Below are 18820 nucleotides of genomic sequence, written 5' to 3'. Positions count from 1 at the left end.
TTTCATCCCAATTTTTGTGTTCAATGTCTACGTACATCGAAAGCATGTCTTCAATGGTTTTGTTCAGACGCTCCGTCAGCCCGTTTGTTTGCGGGTGGTAGGCGGTGGTCTTACGATGCATTGTTCCACTCAGCATCAGGACGTGATCCAAAAGAGCTGCCGTTAATGCGGTTCCTCTCTCTGTGATCACGACGGTTGGTGCACCATGGCTCAGTACAATATTTTCTATGAAAAATCTTGCCACCTCCGCTGCTGTACCTCTCTGGATAGCCTTTGTCTCGGTATAACGGGTCAGATAATCTGTCGCGACGATAACCCAGCGGTTCCCTGCAGTAGAAGTAGGTAGTGGGCCCAAAATGTCCATCCCTATCTGGTAGAATGGAGCTGTTGGGACCTGCACGGGCTGCAGGAGGCCAGCTGGTTTAGTCGGTGGTGACTTGCGTCGCTGGCAGTCGAGACAGGTACGAACATGGTGCTTCACGGCTGTGGTTAGTCTCGGCCAGTAATACCTTTGCTGTACTCTGGCCAACGTTCTCATGTAACCCAAATGGCCAGAGGTCACCTCATTGTGGCATGCTTTGAGTACTGGTATGACGAGCAGGTAGGCGGATCCTGTCGACGAAAAGTTTTTCTTGTAGAGTACTCCACCCCGTAGACAAAATGATGAGAACACTCTTGCGAAAATTCTTGGCGCCTTCTGAGATCTGCCTTCCAAGTAGTTAATTAAGCCAAGCGACTCAGTGTTGTCACGTTGTTGCTGTGCAATGGCGGTCGTGTCGAGGACACTGAGAAACGCCGTTTCCTCCTCCTCAGGTAGGGTTGCCGACTCAATGGGTGAGCGGGACAGACAGTCAGCATCAATATGTCGCTTGCCTGACTTGTGCACGAGCGTCATGTCAAACTCTTGCAGTTTTAGGCTCCGACGTGCTAATCGGCTGGTGGGATCTTTTAGATTAGTTAACCAGCAAAAGGAGTGATGGTCACTAATAACTTTGAAGTGCCGGCCATACAAGTACGGGCGAAATTTCATTACTGCCCATACTACGGCGAGGCATTCTTTCTTTGTTGTTGAATAGTTAACCTCTGCGCGTGTTAGCGTTCGGCTTGCGTAGGCGATCACTCTTTCTGTGTCCTCTTGCCATTGCACAAGCACAGCCCCAAGACCTACATTCCTAGCGTCTGTGTGAAGCATCGTCGGGGCTTCTTCGTCGAAGTGGGCAAGCACTGGGGGCGTTTGAAGGCGTTGACGCAGGTCATTAAAGGCAGCTTCCTGTTCTTCTTTCCACTCAAAGGCAACATCGTCTCTTGTGAGACGAGTTAGTGGCGACGCGATGTGGGCGAAGTCTGCGATAAACCAGCGATAATAGGCACAAAGGCCCAGGAAGCGTCTGACAGCCTTCTTATTGGAGTATACTGGGAACTGTGTGACGGCGGCAATTTTTCCAGGATCATGCCAGACGCCTGTGTTGCTGGCGACGTGACCGAGAAACTGAAGTTCGTGAAAACAGAAAATGACACTTTTCTGGTTTCATTGTCAGGCCCGCGAACCGTATGGCACGTCAACTTCCAGTCTTTTGAGATGCTCGTCAAAAGGGGTCGAAAACACTGTAACGTCGTCCAGATAGACTAGGCACGTCTTCCACCTCAATCCCGAAAGTACCGTGTCCATAAGTCTTTGAAAAATCGGGGGCGCGGAGCACAAACCGAAAGGCAAGACTTTAAATTCGTATAAACCATCTGGCGTCACAAAAGCGGTTTTCTCTCGGTCTCTTGGGTCTACCTCGATCTGCCAGTATCCACTCCTCAAGTCCATGGAAGAAAAGTAGCGAGCGTGCCGAAGTCTGTCAAGGGAGTCATCAATACGTGGGAGCGGGTACACATCTTTCTTGGTCACCCGATTCAGCTTCCTGTAGTCCACGCGAAAACGCAGGGTGCCATCCTTTTTCTTTACTAGCACTACAGGCGATGCCCAGGGGCTCTGTGATGGTTAAATCACGTCATCTGCAAGCATTTTCGCGACTTGTTGTTGTATGGATTCGCGTTCCTTTGAAGCTACACGATAAAGGTTCTGGTGGATAGGTCTCACCGTGTCCTCGATGATTATTCGGTGCTTTGTCAAAGATGTTCGACCAACTCGTGATGTCGATGAAAAGCAGTCGCGGAATTCGGCTAGCAGCTGAAGAAGTCTCTGCCGCTCGTCCTTTGACAGGGGTGTGCCAATGTCGAGAACGGGTTCTGGTTCTTGATTAGGCGCTTCGTCCAATACCGACAAACATAAACTGCCTCGCATTTCTACAATATTGTCGTATCAAGCGACAGCTGTGCCCTTCGGAAGGTGCCGGCGCTCAGCACTAAAGTTCGTCAGAAGTAAATTCGTGCGTCCACCAGTGAGACGGACGATACCTCGTGCGACCGAAATGCCATGACTAAATAGCAGCAAGCCAATTTGGTCAGCAATGCCTTCTCCATCAAACGCTTCGTGGCCTTCCACCGAAACAAGAGTGCATGAGCGGGGCGGGACGACCACATCATCATCAGTTATACGTAAAGTGTTACGTATTGCGTCTAAACAGTCAACTAAACCAGGGCTGTTGCGGAATGTAATTGAACGGTCCGGGATGTTGATGACGGTACCATATTCTCTTAAGAAGTCCATCCCTATGATCAAGTCCTTGCAACATGAGGTGAGGATGACCAACGTCGCCACGAAAGAAGCGCCACCGATGTCGAGTCTTGCTGTACACCTTCCAACAGGCATCAACAGCAGGCCGCCTGCTGTCCTCAGGTGAGGTCCCGTCCACGTAGTCTTCACTTTTTTGAGGCGTACCGCAAGGTTTTCACTTATGATAGAAAAGTCGGCGCCGGTGTCAACTAAGGCTGTTACTTGCTGTCCGTCTACCGAAACGGTAAGATCTGTGGTCACAGTTTCGTCAATGTTACAACTTCTTGGCTTTACGGCGTCCTGTGGTACAAGTAACGAGGGCTTTTTTTCGTCGCCTTGACGGCCTGCAACCTCACCCCCGGAGGTCGCCGCCTTCAGTTTCCCCGGCGTGGACTCGGTGACCTCCTTCCAGTGACGTCAGCTGTAGTTCGGTGGGGCGACGGAGGCGAATAAGCCCAAGACGGAGAGCGTGGTCGACGTCCCAAACCTGGCTGGTAATCAGGCGCACTGTCGTCATTATTGGCGCGGCGGTTGTCAAAATGGGACTGATACAAGGGAGGTCCTTGAGAATGAGCGTCCCGGCGTGGTGTGTAGCAGTCGTTGGCGCGTCGATCGTCAGACCATTGCCGAAGAGGTCGAAACATATCTACGCGGTGCCAGCAATGGCGGGAAATGTGGCCCACACCTCTGCAGGTAAAACAAAGAGGACGCCTATCTACAGTGCACCAGGCGTCTGTTTTACGAAGCTGTGGACGTCGCAACGGCTCGTAATGTGGCAAATGCTGTGTCTCGTTAAGAGACGGCTCTTGGTACGGCGACATTTCGTACGGCGGCACGACGGCAGGGCGCCGCGATGTCTGTTCTTGCGGTGGCGACCAAGGAACGGCTGCTGATGGCTGGCGGTACGACGGCGCAACGGGCGGTTGGCGGCGAAGCGCGGCTGCGTAGCTCATAGGTTGCTGATCGTCAGTAGGATCAGCTGTTGAAAACGCTTGGCGTATTTTTTCGCGGACGACTTCAGCAACAGCGCCATGGGTGGTTCCGTGACCAGATTCCGCAGCTTCAGCAGCTCTTCGCGAACAATCTCTCTTATTGAATCGCGCAACGAGCTTTGATTGCCAGATGTCGTAGGGGCGACTTGAATGTGGGCGCTACCGGACAAGCGATCGTATTGTCAGCATTGTAGGTGAAGCGCCCGTTCGATAGCCGTAGCTTCTTTGATGAAGTCTGTCACGGTGCTTGGCGGGTTCCGCATAAGTCCGGCGAACAATTGCTCTTTAACGCCGCGCATGAGGTAGCGCAACGTTTTTTTCGTCGGTCATGTGCGGGTCATCTTTGCGGAAGAGACGGGCCATGTCCTCAGCGAACAATGCGACCGTTTCATTGGGTTTCTGAATTCGTAGCTCGAGTAAATGCTGCGCACGTTCGCGCCGGTCGACATCGGCAAATGTGTCAATCATCCCTCTTTTAAAGTCACTCCATGTTGACAAACTGCCTTCTCTGTTCTCGTACGAAGTTCGAGCGCTGTCGTCGAGATAAAAATAGGCGCGGGAAAGCTTTTGTTCAAGAGACCACTGGTTGGTGTTGGCGACACGTTCATAGTGATCAAGCCAGTCTTCGACGTCTTCATGTGCTCCACCACCAAAGCGATCAGGCACCAGCGGTGAAAAAAGGGTTACCTGAGATGGGGTTGGCAAACTACTGTCTCGTAGTTTTTTGTGGACTAACGGTGGCCATTGGTAGATCTGAGCGGTGCATTGTAGAGTGTTCCTGTGAGAGAGTGAACTCTGGAAGGAGGCCTCGCAAGCGACGACTGAAGCGATGCACGGGAGTTTCGACAAGTGTTTCTGGGCTGGATGAACGGCTCCCCGTGGGAGTGTGGAGCATCAGGCGGGGTCGCGGGCCAGCACCTCCACCAGTGTCGCAGTACAACTCGAACAAAGCATAAGTACGCCTTGAGGCAGCGAAAGCAGCGTGTTCTCAACAGCTGAGCCGCAAGATTTTCTTCTTCGTTCTCCAGTCAAGCCAGAGGCCCACTATCTGGTGTCCGCTAAATCCCCCCATCATCGTTTTTGTCCACATGTAGACACGGGAATACGCTGCTCTAGCCAATCAGCGCTCCACATTGCTTCGCAGGAAAACGCCAATAGCGTCTCAACCGTGCTGCCGACGCCGTTTTGCAAGACGGCAATTGAGCATAGAGTTTTCTATTAGCAACTTCTAAGTACAGTGGCGCCACTAAGTGGCAGTGGCCGGAAGCTCTGTAAAGATAATTGAAATTTTGTACCTGTTTCAAACAGCGAAAGTTGCTGCTGGGTGATTCCACGTAAGACCGAACAAAGCATGGCTGGTGGAATTCCTGAATTTTTTTCAAAATTTTATATATTGTTGCCTGATCAGTGAAAAGAAAACATCCACAATCAGTTTTGCTGTAAAAAAGATTTTTTGAAGCACAGTAAATCAATAATGACGAAAAGGTGGAGTGTCACGCTTACCTGCTCTGCTGTTTTTTTTTTATTTGTGGGTAAATTACACAAAACATATTAAATCTATGTAATTCACATTTGTTTTGCTAAATATATTCATAATTGTACTTATGATCAAATATATTTCGATTCTCAGTGTAATGTTAATTTTTTTTTATTAAAAAAGTCTCGATTTTGACCTAGAAAACTTTTTTTTTTGCCTAGTTATCAGGCCTTTATTCCAGAAAGCGCCTATGACAGAGCACTTAAAATTCCGCATTACTTTCTCAGTGCGCTTATTTATAAAACTGCTGAAGCCTATATTAATAACACTTTTCAATAAAAGTATATAATCGCACTAACTTCAAAAAGAGAGCATGCAAGAAAAACTTTTGACGACAATTAAGAAAAAACATTTTTGGTATTTTTTATACTTTCCCCACCTATCCGGCGGCTTATCAACATTCACAATCAATAAAAAGAGGTTGCATTACTGTCGTGCCTGCTTATAACGAACCTCAGCTTGATGTGGCATTCGTTCACTGTATCCTGAAGTTCTAAGTAAGTAAAACAGAGCTTTTAAAGAACTTGCAAGTGAAAACACAAAATTTTTGCCCAATAAATCCGTGATGCACGTGTTTCGAAGAGCAGAAGCGATAAGGCCGATCTCAAGCTCATTTCAAACGGCAGCATGCTTTTCGCCGAGGCCAATGGCATAAGCTGCATGAGACACTGGTTTTAAAGTTTTACGGTTCTCTCAATTCGATTCCTCCGAATCGCCTTTGCCCCATACTTCATTCACAATGCCCTAATCCATTCACGGTTCCACGGTGTCGGCATCATCATTGGCTGTAATGAAACCATCGCAACAGATGTCCTAGCCGCTCTTCCATGTCAGAGTCGACGACGCGCTGCCACGAATGGCCACTGTAGTAGTCCTGTTCGGAAGCTTCAGGCTCGGCATCGGGCCTTTTGTCGACGAAGTCGGCCTCGCGAAAACAGTTTCGCAAGCATGTAGCCGTCACCACCGCCCACGAAATATTCACCATCTCCACAGCTGAATACTGGGAGGCCGAAGCGGCAAGTTGTCTTCCAGGTGATCAATAGCTATTAGAAAGCGTTCCGCAACGCAGCACCTAATGCAAGGATTAAGCCCAAGCCAAGCGGTCACACTTTTGACATCTTGTTGAGCAGCTGGAAAAAGCGTGCATGGCCTCCCGTCCATCATACTGACCATACACACATAAGAAGAGTGAGCAAGACACACATGTCAAAACACGTGGAACAGCTCTGGCACAGAACACCTGTATACGGCTATATACTGCCCGTTTCTAGTCAGAAAACCAAACTTCTGTATTCGGGCCAGCTTGGCTGGCATCCCGGAACGGTGGAGGCGGGCGAAGGAGTTGTGATCAAGAGAGGAGAGCAGATTTGAGAGAAAAAGGCAAGGAGTTGCGATAGAGTGAAGAGAGGAGAGGATACGGTGGGAAGGCGACCTTGAAAACCAAATCACGCAGGAAGGAGGCAGGTTGAGTAGCTAGCTTGAAAAGTCTGTGAAAAGCACAACTCACACGTAGAAGAACTTGAAACAGTATAGTCGAATCTCATTGATTCGAACATGCTTAATTCGAATGCACGATGAGGTCCCGTCAAAGCTATGTGTGATCAAGGCTCCCGTGTGGGGAGCCGAAACGTCTTATTAAGTTTTATGTATTTCAGCTTGGTCGGCGTTTTTGTTATTTTGCACAAAGCTATGTGTATTCCAATGGGCGAAAACGCTCGGTAATTCGAACGCCCAAGCACTTCCTACGGTTAATTCGAACATACCGCGCTTCGAAAATGCTCTCAGCAGCCTGCCCAATGCCGTGGCGGCACCTGCGACATCTTGATGCTGCGCGCGAAGGAAATGTAAAGAAAAGAAAAGGCTGCGGTGGAATGTTTGCTCTCTCTCAAAAGCTGATCTGCGATGTGCCCGTGTCACGGTTCTCCCTTTTCTGTCCCTGCCACGTAAAGACCCTTCTCCTTCCAACGCCGCGCGCGAATACCCTGCCACATAACCCTTTTCTTTTTTTTGAACAATGCGCGTGAAGAGAGCAAAAAAATAAAAAGAAAACTGCCGAGGAGTGTTGGTTCTCTCTCAAAAAGCGATCTGCTTCTCTCTACGTGGAGACGCTCCTCATTTTCTGTCGCGTGCTGGTCATGCTGCTGTTGCGTAGCGGAGGGCGGGAGGCTCGGCTACGCAGTCGTTGTCGTCGTCTTTAGAAAGTGTCGGCGCTGGACATCTCCGCGCGCAACTTCTCTTGCCAGTAGAATGCTGAAGCTGAAGTAGAAATGCTTTGCAAGCTGCGTGTGAAATTTATTGCCTCGCTGAAAGGCAAACGTGTGCAGACGCCCATCATTGATTGCTTCAAATAATAACAGATTTTTCGTCATTTGTGAATAAATGTAAGTCTTCTGAAACTTCCCCCTCGTGTGTTAGCTCAATGCACATGCGCCACTGCATGGAGAGCTCTCCGTTTATTTATCTTTCATTAATTCGAACTTCTTTTAGTTCTAACAAATTTTCGGGCCCCTTGGAGTTAGAATTATTGAGATTCGACTGTACCTGCGCACGTAGAGGTCAAAAAATCATTTTGTTGCGCTGGCGGGTTAGCGTGGCCTCACTGACTTCGATATTTCTCTATTTGTTACTCGCAAATTAACAGCCGTTTTACGCTTCCGCACGCGTGCAGCGGCCATGCTGAGCGGAGTGCGAAGTGAGCGAGAACAGGTTCTAAACACGAAATGAATCACGAATTATCACAGTCAGTGGGGTAGTGCACGTGTGTGCACTAGAACGATACAATAAAGCAAGACGCAGACGATCGGGTACAGTCGATGGCCAACAATGTTGGCAAATGGTCTGGTCACTCTAGGCTGGCGGCGCTAATGACAGTACCAGCGATCAAAAACTGAGGGGAGACTATACTTGGCTGACCGGTTTTCGAAATATTGATTGCAGTGTGAAAACACTGGCCTCGTTTGCCGATGCGGGGTGCTCAAAGTAGCGGGGGTACAAAGGACAAAGGGGTGCATAAGAAAAAAAGGTCGGAAGAGCGACAACTAGAGGTTCGCGGAGCAGGGTCGGTCTAACAATGAAAATCTATGGGCACCTTGCTGATGCCTGATCGATGATTGAAAGTGGTTTCCCAGGAAGTCTGCAGAGAGCCGAGTCCGTTCGTTGTAATCGATTGGCAGTGCTCAGAGATGTTTGTTGTAAGTGCAATTTTGTGCCGTTGAAACAATTTATTTTCACGGTTATGCGGATATTGTTAGTTTTAAGCCAAAGTTCATTATAAGTGGGGCTGTTATATGTGGGCTCAACTGTATATGGTTTAACTTGCAGTTACAACCTGTCAAAAAATGCCCTTACGCAAGGATAGGCAACGGTAGATCGCACTTACTGCCCACTAAGTACGGAACGCAGGCCTATACTTCAGTTTGTTGGAAAGCAAGCAGCACTGCAATAGCTGTCTACTGCCCTGAGGACACCAATTTCGTAATGGTTTGTAACGGGAGCGGCCATGAGTGCGGGATTAACGAGCAAGCAAGCGTACACAGTCCGGTAAGTTCCAGGGCAAAGAGGGCTCATTTTCATGTCATCGGGCGGATAGAATGCAGTACAGCCGGAAGCAACTGCCATGCATAAGCATTGGAGCGTCACTATTTTATCCGCCCTTTGCTCGCATAACAGTTACGCGCTGTTAACATTGCAGATGTAGCAGACATTTTTTGCCTTTTGTGTGTGTCTAAGGTAAACGAGGAGAGAAGCACATCTACATTATGTATTTGTATATTTAAACAAAAGCGTCCCTTGGTGACTGATCTAACTTCGACACGGTAGGATTCTAATGCACGTGCTTAACGTGTAAACAGAGGCAATCAGGTAAGGTCACAGAGTCGCTGTCTGTAGCTCAAGTTCCCTGATCACATTCGGCGCCCGCACAAAAAACACTTCGAGGCATCGACATGGATGTTGAAGTTTGACTGCGTTCTCTCAGTGGGAAGCACATCAAAACACTATTCAGGAAGCTACGAGTGCTCGCTTCTCACACGCGGGTGACAGTTGGTTTAGCTAAAGAAACTGCGCTGCACGAATTGATTGATCTCAATGAAAACCATAAAGGTGGTGCTCCCGCAGCCAAATCAAAAGGGAACAAGTGCCAAACTATGGACAACCAGGCGCGCCGCCCATTTCAGATGGTGGCAGCAGACGACTTCTACTGGCCGTGCACACAGTCCGCTGCACACACTTCATTTGACTTCGATAGTGCTTGCTCTTTGCTCTGCTTCTGTTCGTTTCATGGTGGCAAAGCATAGCTCCTAGAAAAATTATTGTGCAGACTACCATTCGAAGCGCAAGAAGTTCATTTTAAATGCACGACATTTTTGCAGTGTTACCGACTTATACCGTTATGGTGACCCCGCTTCTAACTGCAGCGGACGATCACCGCGGGTTCACGCTTAGCGAGCCACAGGGCCGCTACTCCGTTTACTCGCGTGTAGCGCACCGCTCCGCGTGCGCTCAACTGATAAGGCGTTTAGCGCGGCGCGGCAAATAGACAGTGTTCTAATGTAAAAGTACACAACACTTTATTGCCTCTGGCGGCACCCCGAACAACAGTACAACGTCCGCTCCCGGGACGCGGGTAGCAAAGGCACCCGCACGCGGACATGTTCACAATAAGGGGAAAACTGCGAGCACGTCGCAGCTGGCAATGGCGAGCTTTGACACGCCGGTCGGGAAAATGTCCCGCGCGGCTATGCTGCGCACTCTCACGATGGCCAATGGGCCTGGTCGCGAGTGTTAGGGCAAACCTAGTACACGTAGGCCTAACGCAAGTGCGGCTCGTTGTGGTACGACCACTTCAAGCACTAGGCACCGCTCTGGGCTTAGCGTACGCTCCGAAGCTAGCAATCAAGTAACATGCCTGCCGAGGTGCCCAAGGCACCCCAGGCAGGCTACCGTCCGCGATTCCCAAAGGGGACGCGGACGAAGGAAAATACGTGCTTACCCGGTGCTGTCCACGGAGCAAGAGCGGCCGCTCCCTCGGCGCGCGCAGTGGCGTGCGCTGTGCCCGCGCGTGGCGCCATCTATCGCCACGTGGTGTTAACAGAGCAGGGAAGCAAGAGGGTGTGGCCGTGTGGCGGAATGCCCGCGAAATGGTCGCAGGCGCGCCTCAGATCTCCACACCGTACATCAGAGCTTGATGCCGCAGTGCCTCAATGAGCTTCACACTAACAACACTATTGTATAATCATTCACTACCGTGCTTATCACTGCTAGTTTGCAGCCACAAAACATAATTACTCGATCAATACAATATCATGCCAAATTGAAAAGCTGCATGCGATCACAAATTTCATACAATCTTCAGACCCACATGTTGTGCTCAGTCCTGCACAAAGTCCTTATTTGGCGAGCCCTCTTCACACAGGAACATGGAATTGTGCGCACTTGCTTGCTCAGTAATACAGAACTTATGGTAGCTCCGGTGACAAAATCATTTGGAAATTGGTGTCCTCAGTGTTGTCGAGAGATATTTCACTGCTGCTTAATTTTCTATTTGGAAACTGAAGAATTGGCCTGCATTTTATATTCAGCGGGCAGGAAGTCCTATCTACAGTTGCCTACAATTGTAGGGATCTATCACGAACCCGCTGCGGGAAGGTGGCAATTCGCAGCAGTCACCACACACCAGAGAGAGCCACTTCTGTGTCATGTTAGGATGGCTAAAAGGGGGAGGTGTGATGAACACAAGGTTTATTCTTGCTGGAGAGGCTCCTTCAGCACGCCAATGCCGCTAGGGGCGCTGATGGCAGCGGCACGGGTTGTGAGTGGCGCAGTTTTCTGTGTTTTCCTCTCATGCTCTGTTATTTTTTTCACAGGCATTCGCTGCTTTTTGTAAATCATCTCGTGAATTGGTGCTTGCATTGCACTTCTGTGAAATGTCTGAAGATGTCAACGACAAAAACAGAAGACCTAATCTTGGTGAATTGTACCTCAGTGAAACACTTGATGCCTCAGCTTCTACAGCCTTCCACAGAGTCCCAATGGTGGGAACACGGCTGAAGGAGTCGCAGAGTCTCTTCTGTCTGTTTAAATAATGCTGCATGAGGCGGAATATGATGAGAAACACAACGAAAGACATTTCCACTAGACGCGTATTGCCCATGCATCGTACACTGCTGAGAGAAGCGACGTCCACTTTGTGTATCAATCATATGGGAGGCTATGTTCCGAGAAAGCTTGTACAGTAGGCTCCTTTTAAATGAAACCTGGAGGGGCCAAGGAAACGTGTTTTCTTTGAGAGGAGTTTCGTGTACTGAGAGATAAACAGGGGTATAATATTCAAGTACGAAACCAAACATACTGGTGTCAGTTGCTCCACTTTAGCAGCAATTTAATTTAAGAGAGTTTCGTTTAATAGGAGTCTACTGTACTTCGTAATAATTACGGAAGTGCAAGAACGCCTGTCTTGTTTCTAGTGTTGGCAGTAGCGCACTACAAGTAACACCGTTACCGTGGTGTAGCACATTACTTGTTTCGGTTTATAATTTAGTAACCTGTTTGTTACCTGTCAGAATAGAGCTATTGCGCTAAATTCTGCAAGTTGTAGTTGTCAGCAAGTTGTCCCTGCAATACGGTAGAGCCGTTCACCAATCCTGCTTTCACAAAATTTGCTTCTGCTGCCTACTGCAGGTAACAGAGCACTCGTTATTTAATACCTTGGAAAGTGATGCTCACATTTGTGGGGTCTCGGCGAGGCGAGCGCCTCGCCACGCCACGCTCTTGGAGTGAACGGACACAGCAGACGTGGTCGGTACAAAGCACACAACATGAAAAAAATATGGACACAGATAAATACGGTAGTTTTGCAGTTTAACAATGTCATAGCTCCCGTTGAGATCGTTGTTGATGGAGCTAGCGTCACGGGCAAAGACATGTGTGATGCCTTTAACGATCATTTTGTTAGCCGCAGGACTGAATGTGCTGCACCGCCAAATGAAAATTCCTATTTATATAACAGTAATTGCATGTTTCTGAACCCAGTGACATGCTCAGAAGTTTATTCTGTTTTTATGAATATGAAAAACCATCGAAATGCAAAAGGCAAAAGTGTCCGCCCTCTTTAAAAAGGGAGATAGGAGATGTGCGTCAAACTATCGACCCGTGTCAATATTGCCGGTATTTTCTAAAGGGCTTGAAAAAATAATTCAGATTCGGATGTCATCATTTTGTAAAACTCATAAATTAGTTTCTGACGATCAATATGGCTTTGTAACACACAAATCTACGGAATTAGCACTACTTCAACAAAAAGAATACGTATTACGCTCCTTTGAAGAAAAGAAAGTTGTTCTAGGCGTGATCATAGATTTTTCTCGGGCATTCGATTGCATTAATCACAACATACTTTTATCGAAACTTGATAGGTATGGCTTCCGCGGTTGTGTTCACTCTTTACTCGCCTCTTACTTAGCCAGTCGCACACAGTATGTTTGTATTGATACCCACAAATCATCTGTTAAGCGTATAATAGCTGGAGTTCCACAGGGGAGTATATTAGGACCTTTGTTGTTTAATTTATATATTAATGATATTTTAAGCTTATGTCAACAAGCTAAGTGCATTTTGTATGCCGATGATATGACCATACTTTTTTCGTTGGACTCGTCTGACCAAATCGGAAGGGAAACTAACGCTGTCTTGCAGTCTATTCAATGCTGGTCAATTACTAATCGATTAAAAATAAATGCAAACAAGTCTAAAGCTATACTGTTTCGACCCCGAAATAAACAAATCATTGTTCCGCAGCATGTTAAATTTGGTTCTGACTCAATAGAAATCGTGGGATGCCTGAAGGTATTGGGAGTGCACTTCAGTAGTCACCTTACTTGGGATGACCACGTTAATTCTGTAATGATAAAATTGTCTCGCATTGCAGGAATTCTCAGCAAACACCGCCACTTGATTCCACCTAAAGTTAAGTTACTGCTTTATAAATCTTTGTTTGAATCTTATCTAAATTACGCTCACCTAGTTTGGGGAACTACTACGCTTGCTAATAAAAATAGACTCAATTTACTGCAAAAAAAATCCTTGCGTTCCATTTGGAATTTGAGCTTCTCGGCCCACACTGGTCATTTATTTCAGAAACACTGCATTACCAAAATTTTCGATCTTTATAATGTAAGATTAGCTCTTAGCTTCAAGAAAGAACTAGCGAACATTTGCAAAAATTTATCTGAGCTGGCCTGCCTTTGCCCGAATGCGCCTGTAACACTTGCAGAAACACTGAACGATGGCACGTGCCCACCTTTCGTACATCATACGGTCTGCAAACATTATCTAATACTTTGCCGCGCTTACTGAACGAACTGGAAGCAAGGAACATAGATATGACGCATACTTCCAAAAAGGAAGTGCATAGATTGATAGTGTCATCCTGGTAAGGTTTTTTTTTTTTTTAACGTCGCCCATTTTGTTATCGCCAAGTGTCCATCGATTCTGCCTTGCGGACCTTCGTTACAGACCTTCTTCTTACTCCTTCTCTTTGCTACTCAAATTTTTCGCGCCTTCAACAACAAACATTACTTTTTTCCTGTGTGTACCGTTTTAATGCATTACGCATCCAATTTTTCGGGCCTTCAATTACTAGCCGTTGGTTTTCCTATGTGTAACATTTTAGTGCATATGCATCTCAGTGTGGGTGATACCCTGAGTGGTGTAACCATTTTTCTGTTTTTTTTTTTGAAGCGCTTATTCCTGTTCTGTTGTGTGCAGTAGCTCACATGTATACTTTTTATTATCAGTCTTTCTTTTACCGGTGCATCTTTTTCTTTTTGTAAATTGACACTATTTGCACTTTTGTATGTTTCAGTATTGCCTCGTCGTTTCTCTTTTTCTTGTTTGTAGCGTTCTCATGTTTTTCGAATACAATATCGTTTCTTTGTTTAGTTGTTAGTGTGCATATATTTTTTACTTGCATATTTTTGTTATCGCAATAGAATTGCGATACTTTGGTGTGTTGTGTTTATTACTGTAAATTTCTACAGCATGCATATCTGCCGTCTGCTGCTGACGTTTGAATTGGGCTGACGGGCCTGTCAAGCTGCTTGTATGCAGCTTTTGTCGTCAGCCTTTCAATGTATTCACGATAAATAAATAAATAAAGATAAGTGAAATAAAAAAAACATACATACATTTTTTAACTAATTTAGACGACGATATCGTCTGCCGAATGATACACCAATTTCAATTAACACGCTACCTTACAAACAACATAACGCAGTGACACACTAAACACACAATAACATGATAAGCACACACTAACACACCCAACTCACTAACACATACCCAAGGCGGCGTCGCCAACGCCTGACTTTCCATGTGGGACCCTGGCGCGACGCCCGCGGTGCCGAGCACCGGGAACCCACGCCACAGACAACCAACCGTTCGCGGCAGTCGCCACGCGCAGAAGAGGCTCGCTCAACTCTCGCCCACCACCAAAGCCTGCCTTCCGCCAGGGGCCACCGCCGGTGCTACCACTCTACCAACAGTGGTACTCAAAGCAAACACAACGCCATCTATCGCCCGGTGGTGGTCACCACCGAAATAAAGCCTTGGGGCGAGACACGTGTGCCACGCGGCGCAGACAACTTTACAGGGGGGGGTGTCGGCACCCCCACATTCCCCCAACCTTAAATCAAACCATATCCCGAAATAAAAAAATGAGCTACACAAGCTTTAACAAAAAAAAATGATATTGCACGACCATAATGTCCTTGCACCACGACACCGCCGCTGGTCGACACTGCTGCACTGTCCGGCTAGACTTCACCTGAGTACCGGCCCCGCAACAGCAACGGCGGCATCGGCGCGACGATCCGTCGCTAGCGCCAACACGTCTTCCAGTTGCGACCAGCACTCGCGAGGGCGCCGGACTGCAGGCAGTTGCGTAGGTCCCAGGCATCTCCATCGCCCGACCTCACGACCGCATTCCTGGTCAGCGACGCTGACGATGTGCAGGACAGCCGGCCGTGGATGACATACCTCCCGCTGAATACATCAATAACAACAACAACAAAAAAAAAAAACTTGAAAGAAAACAATCGAGCAGGTCCTCGGGAAGGGAGCTTTGAGCTTTTCGTCCACGTGGTACGTTGGTCAGTACTGCTAGCTAATACATCGGTGGCGGCCGAGACGCCCATCAAAATAAAACAAAAATCACTTTTCCTAATCGTGCTCACAAGAAAAAAAAAAGTGAGGGAAGCAGAGCGCAACACCTCAACGCCACGATCCATCTAGTTGTGCCACGTGCGACAGGCGGCTGCGCAGAGCCTTAGGCCTAATGAGTCGCTCGGCAACAACTGGCATCCACCTAGCCTAGGCGCAGAAGAGGCAGCCGTGAGGAGACTTCCACTCTGTGAGGTGGCCCCATCGCTCGCCGCACACAGCAGCTTACCGAGCGATCGGCGTCCACCGCCCCGGGCGGTGTCACGACGCCTTGGCGTCGAGCCGCAATACCAGACAGCAACGGCGCCCGGCTTCCTGAGCCCAAAGATATAGAAGAAGCTATTTACGGAAAATCGGACCACCCACAAGGCTTCTGTACTCACTCGCTTCGGGCCTGGCCTACATACCACGTGCTCTAGGCCTTGCTCACCCCAGGATGAGGACCGCATGGCACTCGTCTTAATTCAACAACGTTTTTGAAAACTAAGAACAACAAAAAAATAACAACACTTGCGAGCAAAAAAATAAATAGAAAGTCAACCTGCCGACAAATCCAAACACGTTACAAAACCAATCTCCTCGCTTCTCAACAAAGCACACCACCGACGCTAGCAATGAAGTCCCCCCTTGGGCTACTCTACTCCGGCTCTAACAAAATCCCTGTATATAACCGCAAAAACTGTCGTCCGATACTCCAAGATCTCCACGTTGGGCAGCCATTGTGTGGTCTCGGCGAGGCGAATGAGCGCCTCGCCACGTCACGCTCTTGGAGTGAACGGACACAGCAGACGCGGTCGGTACAAAGCACACAACATACATACATTTATTAACTAATTTAGACGACGATATCGTCCGCCGAATGATACATCAATATCAATTAACACGCTACCATACAAACAACATAACGCAGTGAGACACTAACACACCCAACACACTAACATATACCCAAGGCGGCGTCGCCAACGCCCGACTTTCCATGTGGGACCCTGGCGCGAAGCCCGCGGTGCCGAGCACCGGGAACCCACGCCACAGACAACCGTTCGCGGCAGCCGCCACGCGCAGAAGAGGCTCGCTCAACTCTCGCCCACCACCAAGGCCTGCCTTCTGCCAGGGGCCTCCGCCGGCGCTACCACTCTACCAACAGTGGTACTCAAAGCAAACACAATGCCATCTATCGCCCGGCGGTGGTCACCACCGAAATAAAGCCTAGGGGCGAGACACGAGGGCCACGCAGCGCAGACAACTTTACAGGGGGGTGTCAGCACCCCCACACATTGAACACCTTCGAATAAATACTTGCTATTTTTGCGGCACTTAGTAGGTGAACGGGGCTAAAATTATTTATGCTGTAAACATCCTTTTCCACGGGACAAAATAATTCAGGGATTTCTTTATCGGTACAAAATCTATGCCTATGTCTTGTACTAGTAGATGCATGCTACCATAATTACTACAAGTTTGTAAAGAACTAGATCAGCTCTGCCACGGTGGTCTAGTGGCTAAGGTACTTGGCTGCTGACCCACAGATCGCAGGGCTGAATCCCTGCTGCAGCGGCTGCATTTCCGATGGAGGCAGAAACGCTGTAGACCCTTGCTCTCAGATTTGGGTGCACGTTAAAGAACCCCAGGTGGTCAAAATTTCTGGAGCCCTCCACTACGGCATCTCTTTAATCATATGGTGCTTTTGGGACGTTACACCCCACATATCTACAAGAGCTAGATCAGTACGGGATTTTTCTAGAAGAGCGTCAATAACGAAATCTTATTTTCCGTTTGTTGTGACTATGAGAAATATACCTACCAAGTTTCACGGCAATAAAACTAATTACTAACAACTCTTTGGTATACATTAGGGCACTATGCTATAAGACTGGCATTTTGTGCCATTTTTTCTAGTTATATCAGATATTCACCTAAAATAGTTCTTTTGGCTAGAGGCTTTTGTGAAATATATATATGAGGTTTATTAAATTGTTATTCGGGTTCTTGCAGAGAGGGCACACAGACTGAAAGTTCTCACCTTACGTAGTAGTTGAAATGAAAATTGTGTTACTTTTCTTACACAAACAATAACACGCGTAACTTTTTTTTGTGTTTGTAGGTAACGTAAAGTGGTAACACATTCTTTTTTTTTATTTTATTGAGTAATGGATTTAGCTACCTTTTTTCGGAAAAGCATAAAATGCTGCTTGTCTCTGAAGTAAATGTGCCAAGAAAATTTTCAACCCAGACAAGCAAGCAGCGGCATCTCGGTGGACTTTTATATCTGTCGAATTCCTTCTAAAGCCCCATCCTGAGTCTTGAGAACAAACTCACTCGTTCCTCGAGCACATCGCATCTTCAGGCTAAATCAGTCATGGAAATGTTGAAGGGGAAAAACGCGACGCAACAAATTGGCTGCCCAAAGCATACTGCAGCTTTGACCAAGAGTGTGGCGCGATAATATTGCCTCACTCGGGTCGACTTCTTTTTGAAACACATGAATCAAACATAAGGTGAAAAGAAAAGGCAAAGAGTAAAGCTATGAGTGAGAGCATGAACACCTGACATGCCTCAAAATAAAGTGTTTTTGGGAAAAAAAAAAAACAGTGCTTAATGTCTGCGACTGGGGACAAGGTGTTGCGCCCTTAATGCGTGACTCATTGAAGTTATTAAGCAGCTGCAGGCTGCTAAGACTGCTATACTTGGAAACTGATGATAACACCTATTATTCAAGCTACGGCTGAACAAGATTACGCGGTTGGAAAACGAGGCTCTGGTACCAGTTTTTCTGTCTTAGCTTGAAGGTATTCAGCATGTTGAAATCAGTATCAAGCTTTCTAGTAATTTATTGTATCTTAACACATCTGCAACGCTGCCTTCAATAACCACAATATCATTAAATCCACTAACGTCGGGGTGGAGTCTCACATCATAGGCCTTTTCAGAAAGGGTTTTCAGAGGCGAGACTATATTGCTATTTTAAATCCGTGTCTTGGATGCCTTGCAGTGCTCTACATTTTCTCAGTCAAAAAGGTTTTACCGAAAATGGGTGACCGCCACAAAGCATTGGAACGATTTTTGCGGAGAGCAGCGCGTGCTCACTTGTTGTGGCCCGTACGAGTCTAACTGCGCCCCAACCGGCATCGGTGTGCTTTGGAAAACGGTTTCGGCGGCTGCTTTTCGCACCTCCTAATTCTAGCCATCTTTGCCATGTGCCACCACCTAGCTTCGCTGCCGGGCATAACTGCTGGCGCTAACGTGCTAACCACGATGATGATAGCAGTGATAAACGCTCGTGAGCACGACACCACTTTCTGCTCTATAATTGTGAATCCTCAGTGCGGCCTATGGGCGAAATGCAGGTGCGCCACGAAGCGCACGCGACTTTACGATGGGGTGTTATCACCCCCACAACATGCAATAGAGTGGTTA

General features: G+C 47.6%; 1 protein-coding gene across 7 annotated transcripts in view; it reads left to right on the top strand.

Moving 5' to 3' along the window:
- The window catches only part of LOC119178697 (fat-like cadherin-related tumor suppressor homolog), an 812220-nt gene that overhangs the window by 331943 nt on the left and 461457 nt on the right, over positions 1-18820 (top strand). The window lies entirely within an intron of this gene.

This window comes from Rhipicephalus microplus, chromosome 2 (assembly GCF_043290135.1).
Source record: "Rhipicephalus microplus isolate Deutch F79 chromosome 2, USDA_Rmic, whole genome shotgun sequence".
NCBI classification, from domain to species: domain Eukaryota; kingdom Metazoa; phylum Arthropoda; class Arachnida; order Ixodida; family Ixodidae; genus Rhipicephalus; species Rhipicephalus microplus.
Note: the sequence above shows the minus strand (reverse complement) of the source record. Positions and strands in the feature narration are given on the sequence as shown.